Source organism: Centruroides vittatus, unplaced genomic scaffold (assembly GCF_030686945.1).
Source record: "Centruroides vittatus isolate TY-2023 unplaced genomic scaffold, ASM3068694v2 contig_337, whole genome shotgun sequence".
In the NCBI taxonomy this organism is placed as follows: domain Eukaryota; kingdom Metazoa; phylum Arthropoda; class Arachnida; order Scorpiones; family Buthidae; genus Centruroides; species Centruroides vittatus.
Genome location: NW_027122161.1, coordinates 62,996 through 69,034, shown reverse-complemented (window position 1 = coordinate 69,034; position 6,039 = coordinate 62,996). Strand labels below are relative to the sequence as shown.

The window sequence follows — 6,039 nt, the reverse complement described above, 5'->3', positions numbered from 1 at the left end:
CCTGCTCCTGGCCATAGTAGCGTTTTTGGTGTCTGGGGTAACTCCCACACACCATCCTTATTGCCAATCCAGCAAGTGCTGGAGGCTTTCTGTCCCCGGCTCGAACCGGGAGTTTTCGTTTGGCTTCGGCCATTCCCTTCCTACAGGTATGTTATGCCTGTTGGTGCAGTGGCGCTGCATTAGACGCTGAGTCCTAATGTAGCGTCAGGGGGTAGGATGTCCCTTTTTCCGATCGGAACTGGGCTCCTAATCTTTCGCACCCCCCTAAAATTCATGAGACTCAGTATCTGTTCTTATCAGCTTGATATCTGATAGGGCCCCCATCGGGGCCTTCCAAATATCATCTGATTTTTGGAAACAGGCGGGGAACGGGGGCTTGCTCCCTCCCGGCCACAGGTTGCCCGAGTATTGCACTACATCTCGGGATAGCCCACCCCTTTGGGGGAAATAAATAAGAAAAATTAGAAACAGACACGAATTAAGAAGAAAAAAAATTATTTCTCAAGCTGATAAGAACAAAGTTGAAAAATAATTTTATTACAAATATTTTTACACCCCTTGTATTTTATTTAATGTGGCAGAATTGAACAATTAATACTACATGGCAGCAAGTAGTCACTGTGCAGTCGATTAACAATAAACATTAAACAACGAGGAAGCGAAAAAATTATTTTACAAAAAAATCGAAAAAACCAATTTTTTCCGAAATGTTCGCTATGCAAAAAATCGAAAATGGAATCAGCTGTTTTCGTACAATAGATACACACGCTTGGAACTTTTTCGGAAGGGGGAAACAATTATATACTTGGACTTGCATCAGTACCACGATTACGCACCAGGACGAATGCCGGGGGCGTTTTCCTCCCTCTGGCTACTGATGGTCGAAAGGATTATTTGGCACCTATCTACACTTTTAAATGCGCTATCCAGTTACTTCCAGAAGCTTTTTTCATCTCACCATTCTCCTCCTTGCCTGATTTTCTGCGCAAAAACTGCTCCGTACGAAATGACGTCACCGAGGAGGACATAGGAAATGAAAAAGACGTCTCCACACTTGGTGCGTCGGCACTTTTGATCTGTTTTTTATTGCTTCTCGGCCTTATTGGCCAAGATCAAGACTTGACCAGTCAGTCGAGTTTTGGATGTACGGACAGTACAAGCTTATAAGCCCAATGCCGAGAAGAGAAGTTCCAGCCGATCCTGGAGTCGTGGATGGATGGTGATTGTTCCAGTGGACCAGCCTTGGATAGTGCCTGATTGGAGTGTGGAGCCTGCCTGGATCGCCTTTGGTGCCTGCCTGGAGCCTTGGAGTCGTCCTGCCTGTCGGATGCTGTTCTGTCTGCTGCTGTTGTTGGAGTGAACGCTCGTTGGCGATTGGACTTTGCTGTTTTTGGATTTCCTGGAGCCTTTGGACTTGGAGTTTTTGCCAGGACAGCCTTTTTGGACTTTGTGGTTTTCTGGACTTAAACTTCTGAAAATAGAAAATAATAAGATATCGTTTTTGTGAGTATTGAACTTTGTTATTTTGCTAGTATGGCAGAAAGTGAGGAATATAGTGCAGATTGGGAAGCAGAATTAAATTATACTATAAGATTGAAGGCAATAATTGATGTAGAATGGGATGTATTTCTTCAAGATATGATAAGTCAATATGAAGATAAGGAGGGACCATTTATATTCATAGATGTAATTAATAAAAGAAACTGTTTGGTGACAGCTTTTGATGGTAATGTATTTTGGAAAACTATTGAGTCTAGATGGGTATGGAAAGATACAGAGATTGAGACAATTCCTGTGGGAAATAATTATAGAAAGCTGATATTGTATCATGTACCCTTTAAAGCTGAACCATGTATAAAGGAAGTCTTAAGTGAATATGGTGTTGTACGTAAAATGGATAGAATGAATTTTTCAGAAAAGTTAGTAATACCCACGGGAACGTTAGTAGTTATGTTTAAAATGAATAAAGAAGTCTCTAATTATATAATGTTAGCGGATAGAAAAATTAGAGTAGACTATCCTGGTGTGAAATGGCAATGTGCGGGTTGTTTTGCGAATGATCATGGGGTTAGGAACTGCCCTAATGTTACTTGCCACAAATGTGGAGATAAAGGACATAGGAAAAGAGAATGTGTAAGAGATAACGAAGAACAATTAGAGGATAGTCTAGACAAAGGAAACTCAGTAAATATTAGAGATGAGGTTATGGAAGAAGGGACTAGTAGAGTAGAAAGTCCAGAAGCTAAGGTAGAAGGAGCAAAGAAAGATTTGGAAAATGTTTATAAATTAGTAGAACTTAGTTTTGAGGAAGCAAAGAATAGTGAGAAAAAACGGGGAAGAGAAAGTCCAAATAGTGAAGGAGTAATTAGAAAATCAAAGAGAGTAGCAGAGAAAGATAAGAGGTTCCAGGGTAGAGAAAAAATTAGTGATCAGTTATGGAAGCAATGGAGAGAATCAGGGCCAGATCAATGGCCAAAGACATTTTATTTAAGAAGTGCAGGATTAATACACAGAAAATCATTGGAAGAGTTAAAAGCAGAGGGCTGGCGCCCAGAAGAATTCTGTATGTGGAAAGAGTATATTAATGAAACAGATAAAGAACGTAAGAAAACTATAAGGCAACAATTAGAGAAAGGTCTATGTAGATTTAAAAAAGGAACATTCGGATTTTTAGTGTTTGCTGGAACAATGATTAAGATGGGAGAAAAAGATAAATAATTTTGAAGAATTGAGGAGCGATTATGTTATGTTTTATGGTTTGTTTAGGTTATATGTTATTTTGAATGGTTCTTAGTTGATCTTTTGATCGATTTTTCGCGTTTTTGAGTATTGTCATTTATGTAATTGAGTGTATGGTTTACTTACCTGATAACTTTTTGTAGTGCTATGTTATTACTAATAGTACTTACCTGTCGTATTTTAGAAGTTCTATAGATGATGCTTGATGAATGGAAGGTATTAGGTCACAGTTGTAGATCTGAAAGAAAAATTTAATTATTAGATTGATGATTTAAATGAATTATAGTTAGTAACAGTTAGTATTTTGATTAGTTTGAATGTTATGTTAATGATAGTTAGTTTGATTTTATTTTTATTTTTGTTATGTACCTGACTTGAAGTTAGGTCATTAGAGTAATTTTTGTTTTGTTATTTTATTTTATTTTATTTTATTTTTGGGGTTAGTATATTAATATTACGTATATTGTATATTATGGATAATGTGCAATTGGATACCGGCCTCCTAAGTCTGTTAATTGTGTAATGATAAACGAGTTTCTATGTTAAAAGCATCCTACGTGTATTTTTCTCCAATTTTAATTTTTGTGATATAACTTTGTCGGGTTTGTATTTATTTTGTAATTAATACTGTGTATACTGGTGGTTGTCTGAAAACATGATGTAAACGGCATGAGGGGTACGCCGTATACAGATTTGAGAATAGTAATCGCTGCTGTAGGCAGCCTCTCTTCAAACTTTAACACCACCTAGTATCTGTTCTGTTTCCTTCGCTGGGGCTTTTGCCGGCAGCATTTAGGAACACAGAACTGCCATTTGGTTGAAGCCATTAAGGTTGCGATCAAGTCCGTGCTGGGGCCTTTGCCGGCAGCAATGTTTTTGGAACTGCGGCCATCGGGGGTCACTCCTCCCTCTTGTAGGGAGGCTTTGCCCCCGGTGGATGGCGGGGACCTCGGTCCCCACTAAACTTTAAAGGATTGCAGTATCTGTTCGCCATCTTGTCATCTCTGGTAAGTATTTTTCGCTATTCTAGCCTTTTCTAACACCTTCTCTCTTCGTCGTATTTCCGGCCTGCACAGTTGAAATACATTGTGTATTCGCTGGTTATACGACTTCTTTTCTGTCCCCCTTCTCCCCCTTTTGGGGTGGTTGACCTTTGGTCTCCCCCCCACTTCTTGTTTTCCCCCACCTTTGGGCCACTTCTTCTCCTCTCCCTCTTACTGCACATCTGGTCTTAGCCCGGTGCGGGTTCCCGACGCTTTTTATTTGATTTGTGCTGTGCCTTTTTTGGATACGTGTTGTGGAGTTCTGTGCCAAAAGTGGATATAGTGCCCGTGGATATACACAATTGTGATGGCATCACCACAGGACAACCTCCCCCTGGACCAAATGATCAGCGAGCTGATGGATATTCCTCCGTCAATGTCATCTGCGCTTCCGTTCCTGCCATTTCTGGACCCCAAAGATGGCTCTGGAGCCATGAACATGTCAGAAGACATCTGTCAAGAGGAGGACGGTGAATCACACCATCAAAAGACTCAGGATCAACCTCCCGCTGGTGGAGACTCCAACGAACTAATTATAAGCGAAGAGGATCGCAGAAAAAGATTTACCAGATCGAGATCAATCCGCTTCTTCGCAAGTGAAAGGATGTCTATTCCCGATATCATTGATGCATGTGAGAAAATCATTGGACGACAAGGAATGGTTTCACAGGTTTGTTTTAAACCTAAAAATGTCGTCGAAGTCGGTTTCCACAACATAGAAGACAAGGAGAAAATAATAGGACACACGATCCAGGTAGGAGAATTTCAATACCTCTGTGAAAGTTTAGAAGAGGACATTATTTACGTGACAATCAAATATGTCCCCCCAGAAACTGATAAGTCGATGGTAGAAAAAATGTTATCCCCCTATGGTAAAGTTGTAAAGGTTTTGGTTAATACTATTACCCATAATAATGTTAAAGTCCAAACTGGAACTTATCGTGTTATAATTAAGACTAGGAAATTATTACCTAACTCACTAGAACTCATAGGAAGTAGAGTAGAATTAGTCTACATGGGGATGAAGCGGCAATGTCGTAGATGCGGGAGTCTCACCCATCTAATCAAGGACTGCGTAATTAAACTTTGTCACAGGTGCAAAAGTCCCCACCACCTTGTCAAAGATTGCCCACAATGTTATAATTGTATGCAAATCCATAATAGAAATGACAAGTGCCCGGAACCGACCTTTTCAGAAATGCTAAAGAGGGGGGTAAGAAACAAATACAAAGAAAAAAGAAGGGAAAGAAGTTTAGAAAGGGCGAATAGGCAAATAATGGACAAGGAAATAGAGCAGGTAGACCAGACTAGATATAATGAGGAAAAAGAGTCAGAAAATACATCAAAACAGGGAGAAAAAGAAAAAGATTTAAGTAAAGATAGCGAAAATAACAAAACATTAGAGCCAGAAGAAAAAAGAAACACACTAACACAGGAAAAAAGACAGACTCCTATAGTAAGATTAAAAAAAGACCTTCTAGAAATAGAGAAGAGAAAAGAAAGGGATGAAATTTATAAAAATGAAATCGAGGAAAGAGAAGAAGAAAATAAAGAAATAGTTAATTTTGGAGACAAAATTTTATCAATCAGCATAGACGCTAGCTTATCACAAAATGAAATCATAGAGGAGGTAGGAAAAGCTATGGAAAAAGTAGAAAAGAAAAAACAAAGAAAGAGTAAAAGGGTTATGTCACAATCTAAGCAGTAACATTCAATAAATTTACATTAAATATTAAAAGCATAAATATTTCTGGTTTTCGTAGTGAGTGTAAGCAAATATACATACTAAATTTGCTCATCAATGACAATACTGATGTTATTATGCTACAGGATACTAACCTAATAGACTTCCATGATCTCAGGAAACTGAGGAAATTATACCCCAACTATAATATATATCTTTCATTTGCCACTAGAAGAAGCACCGGCACCATGACAATGATACGTAAGAATTTGAAAGTAAATGACTTTAGAACAGACTCTAAGGGTAGGTTAATAGCTCTTGACATAAAGGTGAAAAATAAAATGATCAGGATAGTGAACATATATGCACCTCCCCAACTATCTCAAAGAAAGGAAATGTTTGAAGACCTAGCCCAATATCTAGCGGGAAAAAGAGAGATAATTCTGGCTGGTGACTTTAACTGCATCCTTAAGCCATTAAACAAAAATGGCCCGCTTACGCCAGACGGGTCCCGCAAAATTCTTAGCAAGCTCCTAGATAACTTTAATTTGAGTGATACCTATAGGCTTACTT

The 6,039-nt window shown here is 38.8% G+C and overlaps 1 non-coding gene across 1 annotated transcript; it reads left to right on the top strand.

The window, feature by feature from the left end:
• Positions 1-249: 249 nt before the first annotated feature.
• Positions 250-439, top strand: LOC136974051 (U2 spliceosomal RNA). The gene has a single exon (XR_010880586.1). It is a non-coding gene; the product is annotated as a U2 spliceosomal RNA (small nuclear RNA).
• The last annotated feature ends 5,600 nt before the right edge of the window (positions 440-6,039 follow it).